This window comes from Arachis ipaensis, chromosome B7 (genome assembly GCF_059453495.1).
Source record: "Arachis ipaensis isolate K30076 ecotype BB chromosome B7, ASM5945349v1, whole genome shotgun sequence".
Classification (NCBI taxonomy): Eukaryota; Viridiplantae; Streptophyta; class Magnoliopsida; order Fabales; family Fabaceae; genus Arachis; species Arachis ipaensis.
Window position 1 is genome coordinate 29,660,304 of NC_142442.1, and position 24,610 is coordinate 29,684,913.

The window sequence follows — 24,610 nt, forward strand, 5'->3', positions numbered from 1 at the left end:
TATATAAATATGGAACGACCACATATTCACTTCTGACTTCAAGCTAAGTCTCAAAGTGGTCCCTGAAGTTACACTCGTGCCTCATAGTAGTCCCTGAACTTAATAGTTACCCATATTCGTCCCTGAAGTTGCACTCCGGGACTCACTCGTCCTTTCGGCACAATTTGCTCATCTGGCGCCACCGGAAAGTTGATATGGACTAGAGGGTGACACGCTGGCAAAGCTAAAACGATGTAGTATTAGAGGTGGTGCGTAAATGCCATAAAACGACGTCGTTTCACTCTAAAATTGCTTTTGAAGAATCCTCCCTCAAACTTCAGGGACCACTTTGTTTGCACTTTGGAAGGCGAGTGTAATGGTGCGAGGGAGAATAAAAAATCGCAAGATGAGGAAGGAAGATACAGTGAAGCTGATTAGCACTGAGGGTTTCGAATTCTTTGTTTATAAGGAAGCTGCTATGGTTTCACAGACCATACACAACATGCTTACCTCTCCAGGTTGCTCATATTTCCATCCTGGTTAATAATTCTTCCATTTGTGCTATGAAATTAGGGTTCCACTCATTTCACTCTTCTGATCGTATTGATAGGGAGTTTTGCTGAGAGGCAGCACGACGAGGTTACCTTCCTTGAGATCAGCACCACCATTCTTGAGAAGATTTGCTAGTATTTTTACTGCCATCTCTAATTCGTGAGGTATTTACTCCTTTTTTGAGAGGCATGTGTTCGTGACTTCATGAAATCTAATGTGAATTTTGTTGAATGAGAGGTTTTCGCGAATTTTGTGGTAGTGTATCCGAAGCTACCTATATTCAAAAATTTTGTATATGCTATGGATTTTTAGATTTGTGATCCTTGGTTTTATCGTTGAAAAATGTCAACGCAAGGTTTTGGGGGGAAATTTTGTGTTATTAGGGAATTTAAATTATTAACACTCCCTTTACATGACTGATGAGCAGATAATTTATACCCTTTTGGCATTATTTTTAGGTAGTTTTTAGTATATTTTAGTTACATTTTATTATATTTTTATTAGTTTTTATTCAAAAATCACATTTCTTGGCTTTACTATGAGTTTTTGTATTCTTTTGTAATTTCAGGTATTTTCTGGCTGAAATTTACGGACTTGAGCAAAAATCTGATTTAGAGGCTGAGAAAGGACTGCAGATGCTGTTGGATTCTGACCCTCCTGCACTCGAAATGGATTTTCTAGAGCCACAGAAGCCCAATTGGTGCGCTCTCAATTGCGTTGGAAAGTAGACATCTTGGGCTTTCCAGCAATATATAATAGTCCATACTTTGCATGAAATTTGATGGCCCAAACTGGTGTTAAAAGCCAGCCAAAAACTTTCTGGCGTAAAATGCCAGAACTGGCATACTTTTCGGCGTTAAATGCCCATTTTGGCACCCAGGGTGGCGTTTAACTCCAATATGAGGCATATGCACGTGGAAGCTTGAAAGCTCAGCCCAAACACTCACCAAGTGGGCCCGGAAGTGGAATTTTGCACTATCTACACCTAGTTACTCATTTTCTGTAACTCTAAGTTACTAGTTTAGTATAAAAACTACTTTTAGAGATTCATTTAGCACCTCATGACATTTTTACACTTCATTTGTATCTTCTACAGCATGAGTCTCTAAACCCTATAGGTGGGGGTGAGGAGCTCTGCTGTGTTTCAATGGATTAATGCAATTACTACTGTTTTCTATTCAATCACGCTTAATTCTATTCTAAGATACTCACTCGTACTTCAATATAGAGAATATGATGATCCGTGACACTCATCATTATCTTCAACCTATGAACGTGTGCCTGACAACGACTCCCGTTCTATCTGAGCTCAACGTAGTTATTGGGCGACAGCTTGAGTGCGTATCTCTTGGGTTTCTAATCTACGGACCGAGTCCGGGGGTTAGTACCTTCATGGTATAGGCTAGAATCATTGGCAGCAATCCTGGGATCCGGAAAGTCTAAACCTTGTCTGTGGTATTCCGAGTAGGATCCGGGAGGGGATGACTGTGACGAGCTTCAAACTTGCGAATGTTGGGCGCAGTGGCAGTGTGCAAAAGGACAAGGGTCCTATTCCGGCGCTAGCAGAAACCGACAGATGATTAGCCGTGCGGTAGCTGTACTTGGTATTTGTCATCCGAGACGAGAAATCCGATAGTTGATTAGCCGTGCAGACATCGTACCTGGTATTTTTCATCCGAAAGGATCATACAGCTTGCCATTGAAGGAAGCCATGCGTGTTTGGAGAAGAAGACAGTAGAAAAGCAGAGATTCAGACGACAAAGCATCTTTGGAACCTCAACCTGTTCCTCATTATTGAATCACAAGTACCTTTTAATTCATGTTATTTACTTTTCATAACAAAATCATTTTTATCATTAATCTCCTGACTAAGATTTACAAAATAACCATAGCTTGCTTCAAGCTGGTAATCTCCGTGGGATCGACCCTTACTCATGTAAGGTATTACTTGTACGACCCAGTACACTTGCTGGTTAGTTGTGCGGAATTGTGAAAAGTGTAATCACAATTTCGTGCACCAAGTTTTTGGCGCCGTTGCCGGGGATTGTTCGAGTTTGGACAACTGACGGTTTATTTTGTTGCTTAGATTAGAAAAAATTTATCTTTTTGATTTAGAGTCACTATAATTGCATCTTCTATTATTGTTTTTGGTTAAAATTTTAAAATCCTTGTTTTCCTTTTTCTAGATTTTTTCGAAATTTTCTATATAAAAAAAAACTAATAATTGAGTCTTTTGTTTGAGTTTAGTTTCATGTTTTAAGTTTGGTATCAATTCTTCATATTTTTAATTATATGTTCCTTGTTCTTTCTTAATTTTCAAGTTGTTCTTGTTTATTTTCCTTATTTGACCTTTAGTTTTTCTTGTTTTGTGTCTTTCCTTGTTTTTCTTCTGCAATTTCGAATTATTAGTGTCCAAAGTATAAAAATTTTTAAGTTTGGTGTCCTTTGTGTTTTTATTTTCTTAAAGATTTCCAAAATTTGTTCTTGGTGTTCATCTTGATCTTCAAAGTGTTCTTGGTGTTCATCTTGACATTCAAAGTTTTCTTGTTTGTTTTCTTTGTTTTGATCTAAAAATTCTAAGTTTTGTGTCATTTTATTGTTTTTCTCTTTCCTCATTAAATTCAAAAATATCTTTTCTCTTTATTTTAATTGAATTTTCGAATTTTACTTTTAAAAATTCAGATTTTTATTTTAAAAATTCAAATTTTTATTTATTTTATCTTATCTCAATTTTAAAATTTCAAAATTCAAATCTTTTTTCAAAAAAAATCATATCTTTTTCAAAATCTTATCTTATCTTATTTCAAATTCATATTTCAAATTTCAATTAAATCCCAAAATTCAAAATTCAAAATTCAAATTTTAAATTTAAAATTTTAAAAATCAAACATTTTCAAAAGTTAAATCTTTTTCAAATCTTTATCTTATACTGTTGACTTTTTCAAAATTCAAAATTCAAAATTTAAAATTTAAAATTCAAATCTCAAATTTCAAACTTCAAATTTTAAAATTTAAAATTCAAAACTTTTTAATTAAAAACCTATCTTCTTTTAAATTCCTTATCTTCTCTTACCTAACTTATCTTATCTTTTCTAATCTCAAATCCTAAAATTAAATCTTTTTCAAGTCTTTTCTCTTATTTATTTTCTTACAAATATCTTTAATTTTAAGACATATCTTTTTCAAAACTTCCTAATCACTTTCTCTCTGTTCATTTTTCGAAAATCCTCACCCAAAAATTTTCAATTCTTTTTAATTAATTAATTAATTTAGTTTTCCAATTTCGTTTATTTCTTTTTCTTTTTTTATTTATTTTCAAAACTTGCATCATTTTATTTATTTACTTTATTTTTAATTTCGTTAAATTAAAAAAAACGGGAATAAAATTTTTATTCACAATCCACATCATCTCCCTTTCTCCATTATGGACCTAAGTGGAAATGAACAGTCCAGAAGGACTCTGGAGTCATATGCTAACCCCACTACTGCCTCATATGGGAGTAGTATCTGTATACCCCCTATCAGAGCCAGCAGTTTTGAGCTAAACCCTCAGCTCATTATCATGGTGCAGCAAAATTGCCAGTATTCCGGTCATCCACAGGAAGAATCTACTGAGTTTCTGGCACAGTTCTTACAAATTGCTGACACAGTACGTGATAAGGAAGTAGATCAGGATGTCTACAGATTATTACTGTTTCCATTTGCTGTAAAAGATCAAGCTAAGAGGTGGTTAAACAGCCAACCTACAGCAAGCATAAGAACATGGAAACAGTTATCAGACAAATTCTTGAATCAATATTTCCCTCCAAAAAGGATGACACAGCTAAGGCTGGACATCCAAGGCTTTAAACAAGAGGATAATGAATCCCTTTATAATGCCTGGGAAAGGTACAGAGGGATGCTAAGAAAATGCCCCTCTAAAATATTTTCAGAATGGGTACAGTTAGACATCTTTTACTATGGGCTTACAGAAAAGGCCCAAATGTCTCTAGACCACTCAGCTGGTAGATCTATACATATGAGAAAGACAATTAAAGAGGCTCAAGAGCTCATTGATACAGTTGCTAAAAATCAATATCTATACTTAAGTGGTGGGTCCTCCATGAAATAAAGAAGCTAATGTAGTACCCACTGAACTTAGTCCTCAGGAACAAGTCGCTAAACTCAATCAGCAATTGCTTGTTATAACAAAACAGTTAGCAGAATTTAAAGAGATGCTGCAAGAAACCAAAGATGCTAATGAGAATATGGAAAAACACTTGAATCAGACAAGACAGCAGCTATCTAAATAGATAACAGAAGAATGCCAAGCTGTTCAATTAAGGAGTGAGAAGACATTGAATGTCTTAATTCAAAGCAATAGAAAGCCAAGAAAGAAACAAATGATAGAGGATGACCAAACCACTGTCCAAAATCCCTCTGAGGACAGCAAGAGCCCAGAGAAGAATGATTCTAGCATTCAAACGCCAGAGAATGGTAAGAAAGTGGCGTTAAACGCCCAAGGGATGGCCAGTTCTGGCGTCCAAACGCCAGAAAAGGGTGGCAATCTGGCGTTAAACTCCCATTCAGCACCCAATTCTGGCGTTCAAATGCCAATAAGGGATCAGACACCTGTAAGTGCTGATAACAACCCCCATAAGCAGGCTTCCCCAACCACTTCTGTAGGAAATAAACCTGCAGCAACTAAGGTTGAAGAATACAAAGCCAAAATGCCTTATCCTCAGAAACTCTGCCAAGTGGAATAGGATAAACAATTTGCCCACTTTGCAGACTATCTCAGGACTCTTGAAATAAAGATTCCGTTTGCAGAGGCACTTAAGCAAATACCCTCTTATGCTAAGTTCATAAAAGAGATCTTAAGTCATAAGAAGGATTGGAGAGAAACTGAAAAAATTTTCCTTACTGAAGAATGCAGTGCAGTCATTCTGAAAAGCTTACTAGAAAAGCTTAAAGATCCCGGAAGCTTTATGATACCATGCACATTAGAGGGTGCTTATACCAAGACAGATCTATGTGATATTGGGGCAAGTATCAATCTAATACCTGCATCCACTATCAAAAAGCTTGGTTTGACTGATGAAGTTAAACCAACCCGGATATGCCTTCAACTTGCTGATGGCTCCATTAAGATTCCATCAGACGTAATTGAAGACATGATTGTCAAGGTTGGGCCATTTGCCTTTCCCACTGACTTTATAGTGCTGAAAATGGAGCAGCATAAGAGAGCTACTCTCATCCTAGGAAGATCATTTCTAGCAACTGAATGAACCCTCATTGACGTCCAAAAAGGGGAGATAACTCTGAGAGTCAATGAGGATGAGTTCAACTTGAATGCTGTCAAAGCTATGCAGCATCCAGACACATCAAAAGATTGCATGAGCACTGACATTATTGACTCCCTAGTAGAAGAAGTCAATATGACTGAGAGTCTCAAATCAGAGCTAGAGGATATTTTTAAAGATGTTCAGCCTGATTTGGAGGAACTAGAGAAAACAGAAGAACCTCTGAAAACTCCTCAGGAAAAGGAGAAGCCTCCTAAACTCGAGCTCAAGCCACTACCACCATCTCTGAAATATGCATTTTTGGGAGAAAATGACACTTTTCCCGTGATCATAAGCTCTACTTTAGAGCCACAGGAAGAGAAAGCACTAATTCAGATGCTAAGGACACACAAGACAGCTCTTGGGTGGTCCATAAGAGATCTTAAGGGCATTAGCCCAGCCAGATGCCTACACAAGATCCTATTGGAGGATGATGCTAAGCCAGTGGTTCAACCACAGAGGCGGCTGAATCCAGTCATGAAGGAGGTGGTGCAGAAAGAGGTCACTAAGTTACTAGAGGCTGGGATTATTTATCCCATTTCTGATAGCCCCTGGGTGAGCCCTGTCCAAGTTGTCCCCAAGAAGCGAGGCATGACAGTGGTTCATAATGAAAAAATGAACTGGTTCCTACAAGAACAGTTACAGGGTGGCGTATGTGTATTGACTACAGAAGGCTCAATACAGCCACCAGAAAGGATCATTTTCCTTTACCATTCATAGACCAGATGCTAAAGAGACTAGCAGGTCATGAATACTACTGATTCAGGTTACAACCAAATTGCAGTAGATCCTCAGGACCAAGAGAAAATAGCATTCACATATCCTTTTAGAGTATTTGCCTACAGAAGGATGCCATTTGGTCTGTGCAATGCACCTGCAACCTTTCAGAGGTGCATGCTTTCTATCTTCTCTAATATGGTAGAGAAATTTCTGGAAGTCTTCATGGATGACTTCTCAGTATTTGGAGACTCATTTAGCTCCTGTCTTGACCATCTAGCACTTGTTCTGAAAAGGTGCCAAGAGACTAACCTAGTTTTAAACTGGGAAAAATGTCACTTTATGGTGACTGAAGGAATTGTCCTTGGGTACAAAATTTCAAACAAGGGGATAGAGGTGGATTAAGCTAAGGTAGAGGTAATTGAAAAATTACCACCACCTGCCAATGTTAAGGCAATCAGAAGCTTTTTGGGGCATGTAGGATTCTATAGGAGGTTTATAAAGAATTTTTCAAAAATTACAAAATCTCTGAGCAATCTGATAGCTGCTGACACACCATTTGTATTTGACAAAGAGTGTCTGCAGGCGTTTAAAACTCTGAAAGCTAAGCTGGTCACAGCACCAGTCATTTCTGCACCAGACTGGACATTACCATTCGAACTAATGTGTGATGCCAGCGACCATGCCATTGGTGCAGTATTGGGACAGAGGCATAACAAGCTGCTGCACGTCATTTACTATGCTAGCCGTGTTTTGAATGACGCACAGAAGAATTACACAACCACGGAAAAGGAGCTGCTTGTAGTGGTTTATGCGATTGACAAGTTCAGATCTTACTTAGTAGGATCAAAAGTGATTGTGTACACTGACCATGCTGCTCTAAAATATCTCCTCACAAAGCAGGATTCAAAACCCAGACTCATAAGATGGGTGTTGCTTCTACAAGAGTTTGATATAGAAATAAGAGACAGAAAAGGTACAGAGAACCAAGTAGCTGATCACCTGTCCCGGATAGAACCAGTAGTAGGAGCGTCCCTCCCTTCTACTGAGATCTCTGAAACCTTTTCGGATGAGCAACTCTTTGCCATTCAGTAAGTACCATGGTTTGTAGACATTGCAAACTATAAAGCTGTGAGATTCATACCCAAGGAGTACAGTAAGCAGCAAACAAAAAAATTAGTTACTGATGCAAAGTACTACTTGTGGGATGAACCATATCTCTTTAAGAGGTGTGCAGACGGAATGATCCGTAGATGTGTGCCTAGAGAAGAGGCGCAGAAGATCCTATGGCATTGCCATGGATCATAATATGGAGGACATTTTGGAGGTGAGCGAACAGCCACAAAGGTTTCCCAATGTGGCTTCTACTAGCCTACTCTCTATAGAGACTCCCGAGAGTTTGTACGTAACTGTGACAGTTTCCAGAGAGCTGGTAATCTGCCTCACGGTTATGCCATGCCTCAGAAAGGGATCTTAGAGATTGAGTTGTTTGATGTATGGGGTATTGACTTCATGGGACCTTTCCCACCATCATATTCAAACACTTATATTCTAGTGGTAGTAGACTATGTATCTAAATGGGTAGAAGCAATTGCAACACCCACTAATGATACTAAGACAGTAATAAAGTTCTTCCAAAAGCATATCTTCAGCAGGTTCGGTGTCCCTAGGATACTGATCAGTGATGGAGGCACTCATTTTTGCAATAAACAGCTTGACTCTGCTCTGGTCAGATATGGAATTAACCATAAAGTGGCAACTCCATATCATCCATAGACAAATGGGCAGGCTGAAGTATCGAATAGAGAACTAAAACGAATCCTGGAATGGACTGTAAGTACCTGTAGAAAGGATTGGGCAAGAAGTCTGGATAATGCTCTGTGGGCATACAGAACCGCATTCAAGACTTCGATAGGGACCTCTCCATACCAGGTTGTGTATGGAAAAAACTGTCATCTACCAGTGGAACTGGAACACAAAGCCTATTTGGCAACCAGGTTCCTAAACCTTGATGCTAAGGTAGCTGGAGAAAAGAGATTACTCCAATTGAATGAGCTGGAGGAGTTCATACTCAATGCTTTCAAAAATGCTAAAATCTACAAGGAGAAAGCAAAAAGATGGCATGACAAAAGGCTGTCATCTAGAGTCTTTGAGCCAAGACAGAAGGTCCTGCTGTTTAACTCTAGGCTCAGATTGTTCCCTGGGAAGTTGAAATCCCGATGGAAGGGACCATATGTGATTACAAGTGTGTCACCATATGGTTATGTAGAGCTCCAGGATATTGACTCTGACAAAAAGTTCATTGTTAATGGACAGAGAGTCAAACATTATCTTGAAGGCAACGTTGAGCACTAATGCTCAAAACTGAGACTAAATTAAAAAGCTCAATAAAAGTCCAGCTAAAGACATTAAAGAAGCGCTTATTGGGAGGCAACCCAATCTTATTTATCCATGCTAATTACTTTTTTATTTCATTTTCCATTGTTAGTTTAGGTTGATGATCATGTGAAGTCATAAAAACAGCTGCAGAATTAAAGCAAAATCAAAAATAGCATAAAAAACAGCACACCCTGGAGGACAGGCTTACTGGCATTTAAGGATAGTAGAATGGGAGTTTAACGCCCATGCAGGCAGCATTCTGGGTGTTTAACGCCAGAAATGGCAGCATTCTAGGCGTTCAGAAAAATGCCCAGTAAAGGAGGAATCCTGGCGTTTAACGCCAGCCAGGGTATCTGGCTGGGCGTTAAACGCCCAACTAGGCAGTCCAGTGGGCGTTAAATGCCAGAATGGATAGCATTCTGGGCGTTTAACGCCAGGATGACACAAGGGAGGTAATTTTGTTTCCAATTCGATTTTTTTTTCAATTTTTCATGTTTTAATTCATAATTTTTGCATCAAACATCTTTTAAACGTTCATCTTTCAATTTCTATTTTCAAATATTAATAATCTTTCCAATTCTTTTTAATTCTCTTTTTAATTCTTTTCAACTCCTTCCAAAACGTTTTTAAAACTTACATATCTTTTCAAATCCTTTTCAACTCTTCTTAATTTTTCTTGCATACGGTAATAAGTTTTCAAAATTAATTGCATCATTCTTCTTCTACTCCCTTCTATCTTATTTTGCTCGAGGACGAGCAAACCTTTTAAGTTTGGTGTGGAAAAAGCTCTGCTTTCTATTTTTCCATAACCATTAATGGCACCTAAGGCTAGAGAAACCTCTAGGAAGAGAAAAGGGAAGGAAGTTGCTTCCAACTCCGAGTCATGGGAGAAGGAGAGATTCATCTCAAAAGCCCATCACTAGAAAGAGGATGGAGCAAACAAGAGAGTCCACTCATGGACCTCACCAAGAGCACTCCATCATCCTCCTTGAAATCAGAGAGGACCAAAGACCATGAGGGAAGAGCAACAAAAGGCAAGGAAGAGACATAGAGGAGCTCAAGCACTCCATAGTATCTTCAAGAAGAACTAGCCGCCATCACTAAGGTGGACCCGTTCTTTAATTTCCTTGTTCTTATTTTTCTATTTTTCGAATTCTATGCTTTATGTTTTGTCTATGTTTGTGTCTTTATTACATGATCATTAGTGTTTAGTGTCTATGTCTTAAAGCTATGAATGTCCTATGAATCCTTCACCTTTCTTAAATGAAAAATGTTTTTAATTGCAAAAGAACAAGAAGTACATGGATTTTGAATTTTATCTTGAAATTAGTTTAATTATTTTGATGTGGTGGCAATACTTTTTGTTTTCTGAATGAATGCTCGAACAGTGCATATTTTTTAATTTGTTGTTCATGAATGTTAAAATTGTTGGCTCTTGAAAGAATAATGAAAAAAGAAAAATGTTATTGATAATATGAAAAATCATAAAATTGATTCTTGAAGCAAGAAAAAGCAGTGAAAAACACAAAATCTTGCGAAAAAAATTAGCGAAAAAAAAAGAGAGAAAAAGAAAGAAAAAGAAAAAGCAAGCAGAAAAAGCCAGTAACCCTTTAAACCAAAAGGCAAGGGTAAAGAGGATCCAAGGCTTTGAGCATTAATGGATAGGAGGGCCCAAAGGAATAAAATCCTAGCCTAAGCGGCTAAATCAAGCTGTCCCTAACCATGTGCTTGTGGCGTGAAGGTGTCAAGTGAAAAAGCTTGAGACTAAGCGGTTAAAGTCGTGGTCCAAAGAAAAAAGAGTGTGCTTAAGAGCTCTGGGAACCTCTAACTGGGGACTCTAGCAAAGCTGAGTCACAATCTAAAAAGGTTTACCCAGTTATGTGTCTGTGGCATTTATATATCCGGTGGTAATATTGAAAAACAAAATGCTTAGGGTAATGGCCAAGACTCATAAAGTAGCTATGTTCAAGAATCAACATACTGAACTAAGAGAATCAATAACACTATCTGAATTATGAGTTCCTATGGATGCCAATCATTCTGAACTTCACAGGATAAAGTGAGATGCCAAAACTGTTCAGAAGCAAAAAGCCACTAGTCCCGTGATAAACCCATATTTTATGATATATTTTGTGCTTAATTTGAGTTATTTATTCAATCCTTCACCCACTTATTCATATTAATTGCATGGTTTTATTTTCCCTTCCTTATTATGTGATGTATGTGAAAAACATGTTTCCTATGCTTTAAAATTAATTATTTTAATTACCTTTATTTCCATTCGATGCCGTGATTAGTGTGTTGAGTAGTTTCAGATCTTCTAAGGCAGGAATGACTTAAAGGATGAAAAAGGAAACATACAAAAATGGAAGGAAAGCACAAAATGGAGTTTCTAAAGAAACTGGCATCCACACGATCGCATGGGCGATGCGGACGCATGCCAAGCGCGAATCAACAGCGACGCGGCCGCATGACTAACGCGACCACGCGCCTTAAGCAAAACACATATGACGCGGCCGCATGACTGACGCGACCGCGTGACAAGAAAAGCTCCGAATGACGCGACCACGTGACCCACGCACCAGAAATTGCAGAAAACGCTCCCAGCGAATTCTGAAGCCCTTTTTGGCCCAAATCCAAGTTCAGAAGGCATAGACCAGAGGTTATGAAGTGAGGGAATGCATCCATTCAGGGAGAGCTCACCAATTTAGTTACTTCTCATGATTTAGATTTAGATTTGAGAGAGGTTCTCTCTTCTCTCTCTCTCTTAGGATTTAGGATTTCTCTTAATTTTAGGAGTGACTCTCGATCCCAGATTTAATGTTCCTTTACTTTAAGCTTCCCTTTCACTTTTATTCATTCCATTACTTTTGTTGATTATTTACTTTTACCATTTAATTTATGAATTCTTCTATGTTCCAGATTATTTGAATTAATGCTATTTGAGGTATTTTAGTTTATTATTGCTTTCTTTTATTTATGTCACCATTGCTTTCAATCTGAAGACATTTTTATTCCAGCAAATTTACTTTTTCCCTTTTGGTCTTGGTTAAGAAATTAGTAACTAATTTGGACTTCCGATTTCTCATACCTTGCCAAAAGTTTATTTTACAGTTATTTATTTATTTTTAATTGCCATTTAAATTATTTGTCATATTTGTTCCTCATTCTTGAAACCCCAATTTTACAATCTCCATAACCAATAATAAGAACATACTTTCCTGCAGTTCCTTGAGAAGACGACCCGAGGTTTGAATACTTCGGTTAACAATTTATTTAGGGGTTTGTTACTTGTGACAACCAAAACGTTTGTACGAAAGGACTTTTGAAGGTTTAGAAACTATACTTGCAACGAGGATTTATCCGCAATTTTCTAGACCACGCAAAAGTTCCTCTCGTCAAAATGGCGCCGTTGCCGGGGAACTGCTAACGTGTGCCTTATTGTTGGTTATTGTAAATATTTTTCTTTTACTTGTTTATTTATTTCTGTTTTTTTTTTCTTTTTAATTTTATTTGCTACTATGAACTCTCACCCTTCTCGCTTTGAGTTTGGTTCTAACTTTGTTGAAGGAAATAGAAGTTACAGCAGGAATATGCATCAAGGTCAGACCAATCAAGGATGGATGGAGCCAAGAGGATCTAGTCAACCCTTTAAGCAACAACACCCTCCAAGATATCATGGACAACGACCATTCTACAATGCATACCCATCTGATAGATATGGTGGACAACCTTGTAACTACCAACAAGCCCCACCCCGTGCCTATAGACCATCCTCTCAACATAACCTCGAACCACCACACTCACAAGCTTCTCTTCACCATTCGCCACCACATGATCCCTATTTACCCCAGTTCCAATCCAATCACTCCCAAGCACCACCACTTTCCTATGTATCATGTCCAAATCCATCACCCCGAGAATCAGAGGTTCGCCTCAAGGAAACAATAAATAAACTTCAAACAACCATTCGACAACTGGAGCAAGTAGTAATTCAATTAGCTTCTAGACGTTCGAACATTCAAGGACCAACCACAGCCCCATGTGGACAATCTAACGAAGAGCGTAGCATAAAGGAAATACTAGAAACTCTAGTGGACAAGACAGAGAATGAATTCGTACTAGAACAAGTAGAAGAAGCTGTCATTACGCAAGAAGAAGAGTTGGTTGAAGATCTAGGAGATGCTGAACCTCCATGGGAATTCAGAGCTGAGGAGAACTCCGTCAAGGACGTTACAGTTGATGCTAAGGAGGACAGTGCACAATCCCCAAGGCAAGTCGTTTATGAAGAACTAGACGGAATAACCCAGGACACAAATTCCCTTGATGATGATAGTCACAAGTCAAGTTCTCTTAGTAATGAACTTGCATCCGCGAGTGAATTATCCGAGATCGAAGAATCTTCCCCAAATGAATACGAAGATGATGCAGAGGTAGATTTCTCTTAACCTCCAATCTATGACTCGAGTGATGAGGAAGACACAGAAGACTTTGACCAGGACACAGATGCATTTGAAGAACCTTGCAGAGAAGTGGAGGAATTCACAGAAGAGCACAAGGGAGTAGAACTTACAGAACCACCAGAAACACCTACCCCAAGGCCATTACCACCCAATACAAGCTTCAAGTGGGTACAATCCTTAACCTTTAACTTTACTTTTTCACTTGAATACGGTTTGCTTGAAACAGATGGCCAGCTTAGAGCTCTCTGCGGCTTTAAGAGTAAGAGGGAAATGGCTCGTACTCAGAGCTGGTGCACAAGGTTCAATAAGGTTCTACGCTTCAACTTGAAGTGCACGGATTGGTATCATGTTCAATTGAATGGATCTCGGAAAATGTTTGGTCACCATGGTGAGAATCTACTTTCTAAACCGCCCGGATGGAAAAGTATAGATCAAGACGGAGGCGGATTTAAAAGCAAAGTTTGGGATCCTGGAATCTATTCCGACACTCGTCATTCCGGGAGCCTAAAAATTTGTTTGAAGCTGCTCAGGAGCTTTACATGCCTAGTTTGGGACCCCGGAGGCTATTGGCATTCCAAGCATTGGTGGAGATTTTTAGATAAATTTAAACATAAGCCGCCATAACAGGAAGCCCCTCCAATGTCCAACTTAAGGACTTTAACTAAAAGTGCTAGGTGGGAGACAACCCACCATGGTATGATCGTTCATTTTTCAATTTTTATTTCGTTTTGTTTGTTTTCAAGTTTTATTTTATTTTATAATATTGAACCTGGAATTTTGCATCGCATTCATATTAATCATTGCATTCTGCATACTGCATAAAAAAATAGTGCGCGACGCGACCGCATCACTCATGCGATCGCGTCATATTGCGGAAAACACCACCCACGCGATCGCGTCATCCACGCGGCCGTCTGACTTGGAGATCGGCGTAAAGATCCAACGTCCAGAAAGTTAGGCTGGAATCGTGCGGCGATTGTGCGTTTCGCACAAATGACCCACGCGATCGCGTCACCCACGCGATCGCGTCCCTTGCACACAACCAATCCCACGCGACCGCGTTGCATGGATTGCACGAACACCCCAAAGGAGACAGAGAGTTGCACTGAAACGACGCTGGATTCGTGCGTTTAGCACAAATCCCAGCGACATGATCGCATGCGCCAGGCGATCACGACATTCAATCTTTTTGCCCTCCATGCGATCGCATCACCCCCCATTTCGCTCCAGCCACGCGACCGCGTGCCCCACGCGGCCGCGTGGATTCAAATTTATAACCCCCCCAACCACGCGAACCCTATCAGTCGCGCCCCCCCTGAAACCCTCTCCTCCCTCTCTTCCCCTCCAATCCAACCACCACCATCCAGCCACCATCACCGCCACCCCCAGACGCCGCCGACCTCCCAGACGCTGCCGCCACCTACCCCCCTTCCTCCTCCCCCTTCTTTCTTCTTCTTTCTTCTTCTTCCCCCCCCCCTCTCCGCCACTGCCCCCCTTCGCAACCACCACCCACCGCCGCCGCCCGTCCCAGCCGCGCCCCCCATCCGCCACACACACACCTACCCCCTCCCTTCCCCTCTTACCCTATTACCCATCCCTTCTTTCCCCTGCCCCGAACAGCCGTGCCCACCACCGCCAGCCGCTGCGCCAGACGCCGTCACCACCACCCCCAGCCTCCTTTCTGCCCACTCTCCTTATTCGGCCTACCAGGTTCCGACGAACGCCACCTTTCTATCCTTAGTCGTTATTTCATTATTTTCTGTTTATGTTCATGTTTAGGCTAGTTAGATATGCATGTTGTAGTGGATTTTCGGTTGTTAGGTAGCCTAAGTTGTGGTTAGTGGATTTAGGCCTGTTTACTTGCACTGTTCATGTTTCTGTTTTATCAAATTTGCAATTTTGCTGTTGCTGTGATGTTTGTAATGTTCATATGCTGTGATTTCTTGTTTCATGCTGCTCTTTACACTGAATTTTCATGTTTATATTTCTTATATGTAATTGCAAGCTTAAATTTTAATTCATATGAACTATTTGATTGCTGTTTATTTTCTGGGACAATCCAATTTTAGTCAGAATGCTGCCCAAATTTCTGTAAAATATTTTCATTCATGTTTTGGTTTTGGCATTTTGAAATCTGCTTTCCTCTGCTTTACCCACACCCATTCATGAATGCCAGGCACGCATTCTTATTCTCTTTGATTTCCTGGTTCATATATTGCATTTTTTATATTTGATTCCAATTTTTGCTATTTCTATATCTATTTGAATCATCATCAACCTGTTTTCCTTGTTTGGTTATGAGTTACCTATCACTTCTAATTATGAATTCTTGTTACTTAGAAACTTATCCTTATGCCACTTATCTTAACCCATTTTTCATGAACTCACTAATTCTAATTTCCTGAAATCTTTTTTTTTTAATTCTAACCAAACTAACCTTTTAAAATCTTTTTTTTTCTGGTTTTTCACTTTCTTTTAACCCTCTAACCATGGCATACTGATAATTTTTCCTACTTAACATGCCTTCTATTACATTTTGGATTGTGAATTTTTTCTTTCGAACTTTTAACTCCTATACAATCCTTAATGCACATTTACTTCACTCATTTACCTCATTCTAATTCTCCTTTGCCACTTTGTGTTTCTTTTTACTATTTGCCTATTTATTTTTCTATTTTTATTATATCCTGGTTTTCTTTTTTTTGGATGTCAGATTCCCAGAGAAAGGGAAAAGGAAAGGCTACCACTGGCAAACGTAAAAGAGGAGAATCATCTATGTCTATCATAGATCTCATGCATGATGCCTCCTGGCGGGAGAAAAACTTCACCCCGTAGGAGAAGGCCGACCAGCTGCTCCCTGCTAATGACCTAGTGAAGTTTGCAAACCGATACTGTGAGCTGAAGTATCCGGTGTTTGCAAACTCCAGGAACCTATACCTGGAGAGGACTCTGAAGATCCCAGGAGAACTCCAGCAATACACCTCTGATCAGATCAAACAAAGAGGCTGGTTCTTTCTGGAGAGAAACCTGTCTGAGGTCAATGCATCTTGGGTAAGGAAATTCTACTACAATTACTTCAAGACTTCCCTAGATGCAGTGAACCTTAGGGGGAAGCAGATTCTGGTCACTGAAGAGGCAATTGAAGATGTTCTGAAGTTTCTGCCTAAATCTGATCAGCCGGATGGTTATCAGAAAGCTGAGGAAGACATGCGCTTTCTGAAGTTTGATTCGGATGCAGTCAAGGCCCGGATAGCCCTTGACCCGACCGTTTCTTGGATTATGGGTCAGAACACCACCATGCCCAAGGGAATCAAGCGGGCATACTTGAATGATGAGGCTCGGCTGTGGCATCAGATACTTAGCAACTTCATTATGCCGAGTACTCACGAGACAGATATACCTGCCGCTATGATCACCCTCCTATGGTGTGTGATGGAGGGTAAGGACCTGTACCTACCACGCTTTATCCGGTTCTACATGGCTAGGGTCCACGTCCGAGGCACTCTTCCCTTTCCCTATTTGGTTACACAGCTGGGCCGTCGAGCTGACGTGCCTTGGGAGGATGCCGATGAGAGGCCACCTGCTGCAGAATGCAAGAAGATTATCCCGCACAGCAGGAACTTTCTAGCCTTGGGCTACAGACCTCCAGTCCTCACTGCTCCTGGTGACACTGCCACACCATCTGCCGGCCCCTCTTCCTCCACAGCTACACCTGCCACCACCACTGCACCTCCACCTGCCCCAGAACCCATCTATCACCTAGTGTACCGCCTGTTTCGACGGCTTGACCAGATGGAGCGTCGCAACAAGCGACGCTATGAGCACCTGAAGCTGATGATATGATCTGGTGACATCCCCTCCGAGCCTGACACACCATCCGAGGCATCTGAGGAGGAGGCGGATGCGCCCGAGGCTGCGCCTCATCCACAGCAGGAGGCAGCGCAGGCAGGCACCCAGCAGGCAGCACACCAGCAGGAGATCCCACATCAGATCCAGGCTACAGACTCCGAGATCCCTATCCAGTCAGCACCGCCTCTGCAGTAGCCAGATCCTCAGACCACCACCACAGAGACTCCAGCTACCCAGCCTTCCAATGATGACACCCCTTCACACCCTGCTTGAGTGAGCATCAGGGACGATGCTTCATTTTAAGTGTGGGGAGGTCGCCATCTCTGACGTATCATTTTGGTGAACCACTACAGACCCTTTTTCCTTTATTTTGACTATTTTCTTGTATTTTTTCTCTTTATTTTTCAGTACTTATACATTGCTATTTTCATGTATTTATACTCTATTTCTGCATTTTACATTTTTAGTTCATATTTTAGCCACTTAGTTTAGTTGCAATTCTAACTTATTAGTTATAGAAATTGTGGATTGATTAGTATAGTTTACCCTTTTTAGCATAAGATAACTCGGAATAGATTGAAAAGAAAAAGGAAGTAAACTAGAGACTTTAACAGAATCAAAACAACCCACACCTTGTATATATGGCATTACATGTTAGTTAATTAAACAACATTTCATCAAGGAGAAACACTAGAACTTTAAAGCCACCTTAAGTTTTACATTGAAAATAATGGGAATTTTTAACTAAACCTGCATGACATACATAAGTGATAAATGATTTTTGAGCTAGAGAACACATAGCCTGTGAGTTTTGAGCTTAATTGTATGGTTACATTCAAACCATAATTTTTATTCCTGTGTGTTCCGCCCTTCTTTTATATTCTGGTGTTCTTTACTTTGTTTTAATCTATATGTTCGATTATAGAATGTAGATACATACCAAGAGAGTGATTGAGGCCATTATTTGATTTTAGCTCACTTATCTCAAAATAGCCTACCTTTCACATCACCCTTGTTAGCCCCCTTGAGCCTTTAAATCCCTTTTATTCTATAAACCACATTACTAGCCTTAAGCAGAAAAATAAATTAAAAATCCCAAGTTGAATCCTTAGTTAGCTTAAGATAGAAAAGCATGTATAGTTTAAATGTGGAAAACCTATTGGGAACATGGATGATAAAAACAAAAAAGTAGAAAAATTGAAAAGAGATAAAATAATTCAAAATAAGAATTTTTGGGAAGCATGTGAAATCAAAATAATTAAATTACCATGTGCATATATAAAAAAAAGAAAAAAAATATTTTTAAAGTCTTTGAATAAAGGGGATACGAAAGAATTCCCCAATTGCAACAATAAAAGCAATGCACATGGAATAAAAATAAAAATTGAAACATGAGCATGTAACATCAAAAGTGGGAAAAGATGGGAAAATAGGTAAAGAAGTTTTGTTTTACTAAGTATGTATGTTAGGTGAGATCTTAGTCTAATTAAGGATTCACTTATTAGCTCACTTAGCCTTATACATATACCCTTACCTTTACCTTGGCCCCATTACAACCTTAATTAAAGACCTCATGATTTTTGGTATGTCTATATTCTATAATTGTTGATTGGTTAGATGAAGAACAAAGTTATAGAAAGAAAGAATAAAATGAAGAATAGAGTGATTAACCCAATAAACACTGAGTGATTAGAGAGTAAACACAAAATCCAGTGAGGGTTCAATAGCTCATTAACATATATCTCTGCTTAAATTATTAATTGTCTTGCAAGTTTTTAAAATGTTTTTCTCTCCCATCTCAATTGTAAAGGCACTTTATCACTATCTAAGGCTTGGCTATATATATATACATGACTCCTTGAGAATGTGAATTAATTTAACTACATGCAAGCTTTATATTCAAGTGAATAAAAATTAGAATTGCATGATGCATCATTCATCTAGGTAGTTTCATTTAGATTAAATTGCATTGCATGACATTCCACCACTTTAACCCTACTTTTTACCTTGGATTTAGCATGAGGACATGCTATTGTTTAAGTGTGGAGAGGTTGATAAACCCATATTTTATGATATATTTTGTGCTTAATTTGAGTGATTTATTCAATCCTTCACCCACTTATTCATATTAATTGCATGATTTTACTTTCCCTTCCTTATTATGTGATGTATGTGGAAAATATGTTTCCTATGCTTTAAAATTAATTATTTTAATTACCTTTATTTCCATTCGATGTCGTGATTAGTGTGTTGAGTAGTTTCAGATCTTCTAAGGCAGGAATGACTTAAAGGATGAAAAAGGAAACATACAAAATTGGAAGGAAAGCACAAAATGAAGTTTCTAAAGAAACTGGCATCCACGCGATCGCATGGGCGACGCGGACGCATGCCAAGCGCGAATCAACAGCGACGCGGCCGCATGACTGACGCGACCGCGTGACAAGAAAAGCTCCGAATAATGCGACCGCGTGACCCACGCGGACGCGTGACAGAGGACACGCACCAGAAATTGCAGAAAACGCTCCTAGCGAATTCTGAAGCCCTTTTTGGCCCAAATCTAAGTCCAGAAGGCATAGACCAGAGGTTATGAAGTGAGGGAATTCATCCATTCAGGGAGAGCTCGCCAATTTAGTTACTTCTCATGATTTAGATTTAGTTTTGGGAGAGGTTCTCTCCTCTCTCTCTTAGGATTTAGGATTTCTCTTAATTTTAGGAGTGACTCTCGATCCCAGGTTTAATGTTCCTTTACTTTAAGCTTCCCTTTCACTTTTATTCATTCCATTACTTTAGTTGATTATTTACTTTTACCATTTAATTTATGAATTCTTCTATGTTCCAGATTATTTGAATTAATGCTATTTGAGGTATTTCAGTTTATTATTGCTTTCTTTTATTTATGTCACCATTGCTTTCAATCTGAAGACATTTTTATTCTAGCAAATTTACTTTTTCCTTTTTGGTCTTGGTTAAGAAATCAGTAACTAATTTGGACTTCCAATTTCTCATACCTTGCCAAAAGTTTATTTTACAGTTATTTATTTATTTTTAATTGCCATTTAAATTATTTTTCATATTTGTTCCTCATTCTTGAAACCCTAATTTTACAATCTCCATAACTAATAATAAGAACATACTTCCCTGCAGTTCCTTGAGAAGACGACCCGAGGTTTGAATACTTCGGTTAACAATTTATTTAGGGGTTTGTTACTTGTGACAACCAAAACGTTTGTACGAAAGGACTTTTGAAGGTTTAGAAACTATACTTGCAACGAGGATTTATCCGTAATTTTCTAGACCACGCAAAAGTTCCTCTCATCATCCCGCTCATCTAATTAAAACTAATCTTCATTGATGTTTTTGGAATTTATTGTATATTCTCTTCTTTTTATCCTATTTTGTTTTTAGTTGCTTGGGGACAAGCAACAATTTAAGTTTGGTGTTGTGATGAGCGGATAATTTATACCCTTTTTGGCATAGTTTTTAGTATATTTTAGTTACTTTTTATTATATTTTTATTAGTTTTTATTCAAAAATAACACTTCTGGACTTTACTATGAGTTTGTGTGTTTTTCTGTAATTTCAGGTATTTTCTAGCTGAAATTGATGGACCTGAGCAAAAATCTAATTCAGAGGCTGAGAAAGGACTGCAGATGTTGTTGGATTCTGACCCTCCTGCACTCGAAATAGATTTTCTGGAGCTACAGAAGCCCAATTGGCGCGCTCTCAATTGCGTTGGAAATTAAACATCTTGGGCTTTCCAGCAATAGATAATATTCTATACTTTATTTGAGATTTGATGGCCCAAACTGGCATTAAAAGCCAGCCTAAAACTTTCTGGCGTAAAACGCCAGAACTGGCATACTTTTCGGCGTTAAACGCCCATTTTGGCACCCAGGGTGGCGTTTAACTCCAATATGAGGCATATGCACGTAGAAGCTTGAAAACTCAACCCAAACACTCACCAAGTGGGCCCCAGAAGTGGAATATTGCACTATCTACACCTAGTTACTCATTTTCTATAACCCTAAGTTACTAGTTTAGTATAAAAACTACTTTTAGAGATTCATTTAACTCCTCATGACATTTTTACACTTCATTTGTATCTTCTACAGCATGAGTCTCTAAACCCCATAGGTGGGGGTGAGGAGCTCTTGTAAGGCCCACATCGGTTGGAGAGGGGAACGAAGCATGCCTTATAAGGGTGTGGATACCTCTCCCTAGCATGACGCGTTTTGACGAGTGAGTGTGGGGGGCTTTGGCCATCATCCCTATCATCAAAGGCAAAACCGTGAGGCCTTATGTGCCAAAGCGGACAATATCGTGCTAGCGGGTGGTCTGGGCTATTACAGATGGTATCAGAGCCAGAACCCGGATCGATGTGCCAGCGAGGGCGTTGGACTCCCTTAGGGGGGTGGATTGTAAGGCCCACATCGGTTGGAGAGGGGAACGAAGCATGCCTTATAAGGGTGTGGATACCTCTCCCTAGCATGACGCGTTTTGACGAGTGAGTGTGGGGGGCTTTGGCCATCATCCCTATCGTCAAAGGCAAAACCGTGAGGCCTTGTGTGCCAAAGCGGACAATATCGTGCTAGCGGATGGTCTGGGCTGTTACAGATGGTATCAGAGCCAGAACCCGGATCGATGTGCCAGCGAGGGCGCTAGACTCCCTTAGGGGGGTGGATTGTAATGCCCACATCGGTTGGAGAGGGGAACGAAGCATGCCTTATAAGGGTGTGGATACCTCTCCCTAGCATGACGCGTTTTGACGAGTGAGTGTGGGGGGCTTTGGCCATCATCCCTATCGTCAAAGGCAAAACCGTGAGGCCTTGTGTGCCAAAGCGGACAATATCGTGCTAGCGGGTGGTCTGGGCTGTTACAGATGGTATCAGAGCCAGAACCCGGATCAATGTGCCAGCGAGGGCGCTGGACTCCCTTAGGGGGGTGGATTGTAAGGCCCACATCGGTTGGAGAGGGGAACGAAGCATGCCTTATAAGGGTGTGGATACCTCTCCCTAGCATGACGCGTTTTGACGAGTGAGTGTGGGGGGCTTTGGCCATCATCCCTATCGTCAAAGGCAAAACCGTGAGGCCTTGTGTGCCAAAGCGGACAATATCGTGCTAGCGGGTGGTCTGGGCTGTTACAGATGGTATCAGAGCCAGAACCCGGATCGATGTGCCAGCGAGGGCGTTGGACTCCCTTAGGGGGGTGGATTGTAAGGCCCACATCGGTTGGAGAGGGGAACGAAGCATGCCTTATAAGGGTGTGGATACCTCTTCCTAGCATGACGCGTTTTGACGAGTGAGTGTGGGGGACTTTGGCCATCATCCCTATCGTCAAAGGCAAAACCGTGAGGCCTTGTGTGCCAAAGCGGACAATATCGTGCTAGCGGGTAGTCTAGGCTGTTACAGATGGTATCAGAGCCAGAACCCGGATCGATGTGCCAGCGAGGGTGCTGGACTCCCTTAGGGGGGTGGATTGTAAGGCCCACATCGGTTGGAGAGGGGAACGAAGCATGCCTTATAAGGGTGTGGATACCTCTCCCTAGCATGACGCGTTTTGACGAGTGAGTGTGGGGGCTTTGGCCATCATCCCTATCGTCAAAGGCAAAACCGTGAGGCCTTGTGTGCCAAAGCGGACAATATCGTGCTAGCGGGTGGTCTGGGCTGTTACAGCTCTTCTGTGTTTCAATGGATTAATGCAATTACTACTGTTTTCTATTCAATCACGCTTGATTTTATTCTAAGATACTCACTCGTACTTCAATATAGAGAATATGATGATCCGTGACACTCATCATTATCCTCAACCTATGAACACGTGCCTGACAACCACTCTCGTTCTATCTGAGCTCAACGTAGTCATTGGATGACAGCTTGAGTGCGTATCTCTTAGGTTTCTAATCTACGGACTGAATCCGGGGGTTAGTACCTTCGTTGTATAGGCTAGAATCATTGGCAGCATTCCTGGGATCCGGAAAGTGTAAACCTTGTCTGTGATTTTCCGAGTAGGATCCGGGAGGGGATGACTGTGACGAGCTTCAAACTTGCGAATGTTGGGTGCAGTGACAGTGTGCAAAAGGACAGGGTCCTATTCCGACGCTAGTGGGAACCGACAGATGATTAGCCGTGCGGTAGCTGTACTTGGTATTTGTCATCCGAGACGAGAAATCCAATAGTTGATTAGTCGTGCAGACATCGTACCTGGTATTTTTCATCCGAGAGGATCATACAGCGTGCCATTGAAGGAAGCCATGCGTGTTTGGAGAAGAAGACAGTAGGAAAGCAGAGATTCAGACGACAATGCATCTCCGGAACCTCAACCTGTTCCTCATTACTGAATCATAAGTACCTTTTAATTCATGTTATTTACTTTTCATAACAAAATCATTTTTATCATTAATCTCCTGACTAAGATTTACAAGATAACCATAGCTTGCTTCAAGCCGGCAATCTCTGTGGGATCGACCCTTACTCACGTAAGGTATTACTTGGACGATCCAGTGCACTCGCTGGTTAGTTGTGCGGAATTGTGAAAAGTGTAATCACAATTTTGTGCACCAATGACCAGCTAAATTGTGATTTTGTTGTCCTGGTTTTAGTAGGGAATTTGATTTTTGCTTGGTGTCTATCACTGTGTGATCCTTCTATTAAGTAGGATGGATTCTCGACGAGCAAGGAGGTTTTTATTATGTTTAACTATTTGATTCTATAAAGCGGCCGTTTGAGTTTCATTTCTACTTCTTAGGTTTCAGACTGGATTCTTCATGTGTTAGAGTCTAGGGTTTTGCTGAATTCAGTGCTCCATCAAAGAGAGATTGTTTTACATGGTTTTATGTATCATGTGGTTGCACATTTCATTGTGTGCCCTTCTTTTATCATTTTACTTTCTCTTGTCATCTGTTTCAAATGACAAGAGAAAACTACTGGACAGCTTGAAAATTCGAGATACTATTAAAAAATCGTATTGCTAATTGAGTTGGCCCCTTTTTTTCTAACTGATGTTTTGGCCTCCTGCCCCCTTCTCTACTCTAACGAGCATCGATGTTAGTCTTTCTTATGTGTTGCAATGTAAGTTATACTTTCCTTTGGGAAGTAATTTAAAGCTCTGTAGCTCTAATATGAAATCTCTTAATTCATGCAATGTTATTTTCAGCAAAATAGTTCTACTGACTTGAATAGTGAAAATCTTGCAGCTGTTAGTAGGTAAAAGACAGAGTTTCCTATTGAATCTGAATTAACTTTGGAGCTAATGATGGCTGCTAATTACCTCTATACATGAGCATTTCTTAGGGGTAGTTGCTCTCCATTCTCATTGTAAGCCTTCATTATTCTCTTGGATTTAACAAGTTT

The 24,610-nt window shown here is 40.1% G+C and overlaps 1 pseudogene; it reads left to right on the forward strand.

Moving 5' to 3' along the window:
- Positions 1-385: 385 nt before the first annotated feature.
- LOC107609479 (uncharacterized) lies at positions 386-24,539 on the forward strand (annotated as a pseudogene).
- The last annotated feature ends 71 nt before the right edge of the window (positions 24,540-24,610 follow it).